The sequence below is a fragment of the Cebus imitator genome, unplaced genomic scaffold (assembly GCF_001604975.1).
Source record: "Cebus imitator isolate Cc_AM_T3 unplaced genomic scaffold, Cebus_imitator-1.0 Scaffold64, whole genome shotgun sequence".
NCBI lineage: Eukaryota > Metazoa > Chordata > Mammalia > Primates > Cebidae > Cebus > Cebus imitator.
This window is the reverse complement of record NW_016107379.1, coordinates 5,735,929-5,744,510: the sequence shown is the minus strand read 5'-3', so window position 1 is coordinate 5,744,510 and position 8,582 is coordinate 5,735,929. Positions and strand designations below refer to the sequence as shown.

Sequence of the window (8,582 nt, the reverse complement as noted above, 5' to 3'; positions counted from 1 at the left end):
GACCCGGGGCTGCATGGCTATTTTGAATTTTTTGGTTTCTTTCCTCAAAGGGAGAGATAAATACTTGAGTTTTAGAGTGAGAGTAAGCGGATTCTTGAGTTGTAAATTACATGAGTCTGATTTATCAAATATAAAGTGGGTAGTTTCTTTCATTGCGGAAGCATAAGGCTTTATAGAACTTTTAGAAGGCTGTAATTAGACTCTGAATAAAGGTTTCTTTCCTCTTTAGAAAGTACACATATGGACTGTATAATTTGATGGAAGTAAATTAAAATGCATTTTTCTCTAATCCTACTCCAAACAGGACCATATAAATGTTGCCTGGCTGGATTTTGACTATCAAATCATTTCCTTTCCTTATCTTTTTGGGTCTCTGCTTCCTCAGACTGAGTCCCAGACTGCAGTTAAGCAACATAATTGGATCTTTGTTCTCTGACCTCTACTGGGTGCCTGAGGTTATAGCTAGAGACCTTAGAAGACCAGATGCCTGCCCCAGACAGCTGCTTCTTTGTAACTTGAAAAGCAGCAACGAGTGAGACCAGGCAGATCTTTTTCCAAAACAAGTTTCTGCTAGGCGTTGGCCTTTCTGTTCACAAAATACTTTTAGACTGAAGAGCCAATGTCACCTGGGTGTGCAAATAGGTACATCTTTGGTAGCACCTGATGGAAGGCCAAACCCTTCAAAATCTTCACTCTGATTTTTAGCAAGGAAAGAGCCAGGGGGAGCTTAGGAGCCCATGCAGACTAACTCTCCCTTGCTCCCACTGTATAGATAGGAACATTGAATCCCTCAGAAAAAAAAAAAAATTTGTCCAAGGTCACAAGTTGAGTCCCTGGTTGAGCTGCAACATGGACCTAGGTCTGTTTGATCCCAAACCTGTCTGCACTTGCAGCAGAGACTTCTAATTGTTTCCCAATTTCCTTTATCCATGTCTCCCTTAATAGTAGAACTTGCAATCTGTGGCTGGAAATATAACTGTCTGGAATAAAGACAATTACTTTCCAGTCTTCTCTGCAGTAGAGGTAGCTGTGAGACTGAGTTCTTGCTAATGACAAATAACTGATAGCATCCTATGTGACTTCTGGAAACATTCTTTTGTCTTCCTTCCTTCCTGCTAGCTGGAGTGTAGAGATGATCTATTGTCACAATAATGCTCAGTAATAAATACTCCCAAAATCTCGGTGGCTTATGGCAATGCCTATTGCTTGCTCCCATGCCTGGGATGGCCAGCCAGGCAGTTCTGCTGAAATTGGCTAGGCTTGGTCATACATCTGGGGACTTGGCTGGCTACTGGATGATCTACAATGGGCATGGGTGGGAAATCTGGGTGACTTGACCCTGGTTCATGTCTCTCATCTCCCAGCAGTTTGGCCCGTGCCCATGGAAGAGGTTACAAGGGATGAGTGGAAACCTGCAAGTAATTTTTCTTGCCTCTGCTTGTGTCATGTTTTCTGATTTTCTGCTGGCTCAAACAAGACACGTGGCAGGGCCCAGGGACAGAGTGGGAGGATACCTCACTTTCATATCCATGGCATGGGTGCAGGGTGGAAGGAAAGTTGAAGCCTTAATGGATCCAATCCGTTGTTGATGGATGACTGAATGAACAGAGAGGATGGATGGAAAGGCAGCAAAAAAAGGTAGACCGGGGAGGAAGCCCTCTTCACCGTGTCCAATACAAAGGGAAAGTAAGCACTAGAGAGCAGTTTTCTGTGGCTCTACTACTCTCTGAGGCCCTCCTGGCTTCGGAGACTGCCTATGGTCCACGGGGGTGCTTGGAGCTTTGCTGCACACACAGATTGTGGGGTGTTTATTTCATGACTTGCTCCTCTGTTGGGGAACCTCTGCTTCTGAGTGAGTCATTGTGAAAGGCTTCTTAAGCTTTACTTTGGGGTTGGGAAGAGTCTGTTTTGGAGATGAGAAGCCTTTTCAGAATTCCTGAGCTTATAACATGAAAACTGTTGTGCTGTGGCCTAAGAACTGAGCTAGGAAGCAAGGGACATGTGTTTCAATCCTGCCTTTGCCAAGTCAGGAAAAAAACCCAAAAACAAACCAAGAACAAAACACATCAGAAATAGGAATCTCTCTTAGACAATTTTTAAGTACTGTAGAACTTGTCAGCAAGAGAGAATCCTAAAGGGAAAGTTTTAATAATACATTTTAACCCAGGCTTCATGGTTCTTGGAGCTTCTGAATAATACATTTTTTAAAGAAGATACAAATTTTAAAGGAGATAAAACTAAGTTTGATAATTTTCCTTTTTCTTTTTTTTTTCTCTTTTTCAATTTGAGAGCAGGTACTGTTTATTAACTGACCAAATTGGAAAAATAATCATGGTAGACATATTTATTCTTCTAGGAAGCCTGTTGATCTGGGCCTCCCTATTGTCAGCATCTCCGCCTTCTACAAAACAGATGGCCTTTTTCTTCATTCCACCTTCTGGAGAGGATAGGTTTAAAGGCCACAGGAAGTTATTTGCTTCTTTGAAGCATTTTCCAACAGTATATCTCTCATGAATCAGATCCTCCATGTGGATGATACCCGATTTACCAAGAGATTGAGCAATCAAAGTGTTCTCTGTCAAAGCAAGTCCCTTCTTACTGATTTTGCTGTAACCATGCTTGTAGATTAGTTGATTTACTGACTTCAGATTTCATTTACTGACTTCAGATTTGGGTACCCACATGCAGTATATGGTTCTACAATCCACAGCATGTTCATTAAAGCCTTGTTGAGCTTCACAAAGGTTCTGTTGAAGATTTGACTAAGGCAAAGAAGCTGCAACACCTTTTGGATTTTTGGGCTCACACCATTGATACCTCTGATCCTGGTGACAAACACCTGTTTGAGTTTGCCATGTTGACTAGGCTGGTCTTGAACTCCTGGCCTCAAATGATCTGCCCACCTTGACCTCCCAAACTGCTGGGATTACAGGCATGAGTGATGGTGCCTGGCTTCAACTGGTCATTTTCCTTTTGCAGAGAAAGAAAAGTGATTCTGGCAAATTTTCTGAATCTTAAACACAAAGTTAAATGTTTTGTTTGCTTACTCAGCTTAAATACAAGCAAAGTTAGATCCAATTCCTTGGCATCCACAGCACCAATGTCCAGGGCACTAAAACAGAACCATGTTGAAGGGGCTGAACTCTGGGGGCCTGCCACAGATCTTTATGATCCTGTTTTAGAGCAAGCCAAATATGACCATCAAATCCCAGAATGTCAGAGCAAAGATATCTGAAGATAAAAATTTATCCAACTGCCTTTCCCACCATGTAATTATGGGGAATGCTGAGGTTCATAAGAGGAAAGAGTCTTGGGGGCCACTAAGAACACTGGATCCTCCTCCTGGTTGTCTGCACCTGCATGGGATTATCTCCTTCCAGCCCACATAGCTCACACCTCTTTAGGTGGTAACTGGCTAGTTCCAGATGCATTAGTTAAAGACATATTCTAGATCTGCTTTCAGAAGATAGAAAAAGATGTTATACAACATTGCCCCAGGGAGTAGTAGCTGTTTCATTTTCTCATCACTTGAGTTTCCCCAGTCTAACCTCCTTAATTTTGCTAAATGGATCCAGGGCCTGTCTCATTTTTTCCCCATCTTTTATCTTTCTTCCATGACTTACGCTGAAATATATGAAAAAGAATGCCTTCTTTTTCCTAGTGCATGGTTTGTGATTTCACTTCATTTTGAATTCAGGGTCAGATGAAGTGGCTCATGCCTATAATTCCAGTGTTTCGGGAGGGTGAGGTGTGAGAAATGCTTGGGTCCAGGAGTTCAAGACCACTCTAGGCTACAGAGTGAGACCCTGTCTCTACAAAAAAGTTAAAAATTAGCTGGATGTGGTGGCACATAACTGTAGTCCCAGCTACTGAGGAGGCTGAGGTGGGAGGCCCCCTTGAGCCTGGGAAATCAAAGCTGCCGTGAGCTGTGATCATGTCACTACACTCCAGCCTGGGTAATAGAGCAAGACTGAGTCTTAAAAAAAAATTCAGAATGGGTGAGAGATTGAAGGCATCTGCCACAGGCAACCACAGCTGTGAGATGGAAGGGTTCCCCAGGACTGCCTTGAACCCCCTTCCATCAGAGGCCAAATAGATCTTAGAAGAAGCAGCCCAGAGATTCTTGTCCTGTCAGTTTATCTTTTTTTTTTTTTTAAATTAAATGATAGCTGTTTGTACTGACATCCTGTTAGTTTGAATCACACGGGACAATGGTTCCCACGGACAGAATGATGGCTGCTAGTGGAGGAGATGGTCTTGAGATTGAGATTCCTCCGCTGGTTCTTTGGGTGAAAACCTTGCAGCTGCAATCCCAGTTCTTTAGAGAAAAGCGACAGTCCCTTCCTCACATGCTGAGAGTGTCTAGGATTGGGGATGCTTCTAATGTGGAGGTTTACAACCACTTCTTTATCTTGTGATCTTCCAAAAAGAAGGAAGATGACTACCTCCAGATTATTGGCTTGGAAGGCATTCAGAGTCCTGGGGTTTAGAGTGAGTCTTCAGAGATTCTAAAATCCCATGGTTTTCTCATTGGATTGCGTACCGTCATATTATATTCTCTGACTTCAATTTCCCCATTGTCAAAACTTGAGTTCATGTAGATATCATCCCAGAAATCAGGGAATGGCTGAACAGAAAGGGCCCTGACCTCTTGCACGGACTTCAGGCAGAGCAGCTCTCTTCTGATATGATAAATTTCATAAACAGGATCTATGAGCTCTAGTATGTCAGAGAAACAAAGGGCTTCTATTCAGAGTCTACTTTTTTTTCATTAAAAATTTTTTTTTTATTTAAAGACAGAGTCTTGCTCTGTCACCCAGGCTGGATTGCCGTGGTGCAATCTCTGCTCATTGCAACCTCTGCCTTCTGGGTTCAAGCTATTCTCCTGCCTCAGCCTCCTGAGTAGCTGGGATTACAGGCATGCACCACCACACCTGGCTAAATTTTGTATTTTTAGTAGAGACAGGGGTTTGCCATGTTGACCATGCTGGTCTCGAATGTCTGACCTCAGGTGATCCACCTACGTCAGCCTCCCAAAGTGTTGGGATTAAAAGCATGAGCCACCACGCCTGGAAAGCTCTACATTTTTATCAGTCTGAAAGAGCCAGAATTTTGTCCTTACTAGGTTTGCCATTTCACCTGGTAGAAGGCAGAGGACTGGATCCCAGGAGCTTTCAGGTTCCCTTCCTGGTCTGACTTTGGGTGGTTTTGCAGGGTTCACTCCCAGAGGAAGAGAAAGGTCCCAATTTCACATGATGGTGTGAGTCGGAAAAAACAACCACAAAAAACAACGCCCGCCATCCCCTCAACTTTTACTATCTCTGGGGCCTCTTCTGAATCTCTCTGCAGAGAGAGATCAGGGATGCCCCGAAATTGAGATTGTGGTAGAGAACTGAGACCAACTTGTTCACAACACGGTTATATGTTGGATGCTTAGTCATATCAGGACTCAGAAGATGTGAAGAGCCCCGCCCTATGAGCCGTTTGAAGGTCACACCGGCTTCACAGTGATGGGAAACAAGGCCAGTGTCTCCGTTTGTGGGTTCCCTGCACCAAGGGTACAATTCACTGGGGCTCTTCCCACCATGGCCTGGCCATTTCTCCACCCACCCACCCACCACCTGACTTCTGGAGAATGGGGAGAAACTGTTATACTTAATTTTTTTTGGTCTTCTTCTCTTTTTCTGTGTTTTCTTCAAATTTGTTATAAGGGGGCCAGATTGGGAAATGTGGTAGTGGCCTGAGGCTTTGGGGCTGAAAGAGCCCAGGGCCTGAAATCATCAGAACTGTCTCCAGATGAATTGACTCTGAGTCAGAAAGCAGCATGTGACTCATCAGGGGCAAGCAGCCGCAGCCTTTTTTGTATGGTTGTAACCCCCTGCCAAGTGAAAGCAGAATGACCCCTGTCACTCCTTTGGGGTCACACAGCCACTCAGGAGGGCGAAGAAATGATGTCTATGAAGTACCTGCTATGGGATGGGCATTCATTCTAAGTTGTCCCATTTAAACCTGACAATGCACAGTGAGGGAGGTGTGAGTATCACCCCTGTTTTGTAGCTGCGGCTCAAGGAAGTTAAAGAACACCTCTTAGGGGAGAGGTCTCTGGTATTCACTCTCCCTAGACCAGAGGGAATGAATGATCCCTTGGCATCCTCTATTTTCAGCCCCTCTGCCTTAAAAAGTGTGTGCTATAGAAGAGAAGGTGTCACGTCCCCTCTGCTGTGTGTCTTTAGGAAAATCCCTTTTCCTCTCTTGTTTATTTCTGCTCCTGTAAAATAAAGTCTTTGGCATAAGGTCTCTTTGTGCTCAAGGATTCTACATTCCATGCCCACTTCTTACTGCATACGCTCATTTTTCGTAGCTCCAGAATAGGCCATATCATACTTCCTGGAATGTTCTGTCCATTCCCATGCTCCCATGGACAACGGTGAGTGAGGAGGTAGAGTAATTGGGTTAAGACCTTGATATTGTAGAAAGCATGGTAAATGACTTTGAAATGGACCGAAAAGATGACTGGGTGTCTTCATCAGAAAATGAGGTGTTTCTATGGGGCCTCTGGGCCTTTCATTGCCTTTGAACTGTTTCAGAACTGTAAGTTGTCGATGACTGAGACTGTTGCAAATGATTCTTGTCTGTAGATACGCAAATACATTTTCTGGTGGCAATGCCATCAGTCGTCTCACCACATCTCCTGTGGAACAAACCAGTTTTGCATCTTTATTCATTTCAGTATTGCTTGCTTGTGTGTATGTGATTCTTGGAATTATCCTTGTAACTAGATGTGACATCCTACTAGTTCTTTCACAAATTAATGAGCTCAATAAAATTGCCGATATGCCTTTCTTTGATATTTCGATGAGTGTTATGATTATGTGGTCTTTCAGCAATTATCCTTTAACAGTATATAAGTAAGTATAATTCAAGTCTATTTGGCATTGTTGATGGGTAAAGGGTGATGGTGGGGTGTATTAATATAAACCTTCCTGTATATTTTAGCCTGGGGGCTGCTTTTCTGGCCCAACACATTTTTCATGATACCCTCACTCCTGGCAGGTTTCCCATGGCTTCCGCTTATCCTGTGTGCTGCCATCACCCTGGGACCCCGTGCTTATCTCCCTGCATTTCCTGGCAGGGAGTCCACTCTTCCCAGCTCCCTGCTTCTAAGCCACCCTAGAAACTTTGCTAGCCTACTACCTACTTCTGTGTTCAGATTTGCCGTATCATCATCTGGTAGAGAATCAATACCTACCATGGGGCAGCGATAAGGGTTCAGCTATGATGCACGTGTCTGAGGGTACCGACCTGCAGCCATTCCAGGTACCAACTGGTGCCTTGTGCCTACTCCATGTTCATTTATGAGAGTGGGGCTCTCCCAGCACTGGCAAGGTGGTAGAATGCTCTACTACTTGAAAATGAAATATGGGCCTAAAGAGCCCAGATTTCCACTGCCCATGGGATAATACTCAAGTTAATCCCATTTTATTTGCATCATAAAGGACAGTTACAATGAGCTAACATTGGGTTAAGGGAATTTCCCAAACCAAAAGGAAGGGGTAGAACAGAGTCCTCCTCCCTCATTCAGATCCTCTTTGACCAAAGGCTTAGACTTCTACAACAGCCAACATTGGGGGAAGCTGGCCATCTAGAGTCAGCGTGAAGAGTACAACCAGAGGCGAACAGCCAATCAGTGCAGGATGTTAGGTGTCCCCACTTCTCAAAGCAGATGTTGAGACTTGCTGACACCTCCAGTGTTGCCTGGAATGATTATTTTCTAGGAATTTCCTTACTAGCACTTTACAGAATGTATTTCCATCCATTCTGAGTTCAGCCTGCAATAACTCCTTGAGTTAAGCAGGAGAAACTTGATTATTCTCCAACTTACACATGAGGGGTGTGACCTTCAGAGAGAGAAGTGACTTTCCCAAGTGGATGTGGCAGGGAAAGGACTGGAGCCAGGACATGACAGACCTGGCGCATCTCATTCCACTCTTCACTCTGATTCTAGATGGGCAGCTTCCCCCAACCTTGGCTATTATAGAAGTTTATGCCTTTGGTCAAAGAGGATCTGAATGAGGGAGGAAGACTGTTCTACCCCTTCCTTTCTGTTTGGGATATTTTCCTAACCTATTGTTAGCTGATAGTAACTGTTCTTTGTGATGCAAATAAAATGAGATGATTGACTTGAATGTTATCTCCTCTGTCTCTCTCTCTCTCTCTGGTAGTGACATGGATGAGAGGCAGGAAGGCAGGGTGCCTAGTGAGGGCTCCACCCTCAAGCCTGGACCTATGGAACTAAATGAGAACAGGCATTCCTATTTTTGTGCCTAAATGTTGTCTTTCCAAGACCACTCTGGCCCGCCCCACCCCCTATCCTGTACCCATAAGAACCCTAAATCCCAGGGTCCATGAGCAGAAGAGCAGCAGAGCAGCAGAGTGGCATGGCAGAGAAGGAGAGAAGAAGCATCTGAACGTGGAGAGAACTTTGGCTGGGGATGGTCAGAGAGGAGTTCAGCTTCCAGGCAGCTGAACTCCAGGGGAAGATTATCTTGCCACTGCATCCCCTTTCCAGCTCCCCATCCCAC

At 44.3% G+C, this 8,582-nt stretch overlaps 1 pseudogene; it reads right to left on the bottom strand.

The window, feature by feature from the left end:
- Positions 1-1,380: 1,380 nt before the first annotated feature.
- On the bottom strand, positions 1,381-6,419 carry LOC108305512 (annotated as a pseudogene).
- Positions 6,420-8,582: the final 2,163 nt, after the last annotated feature.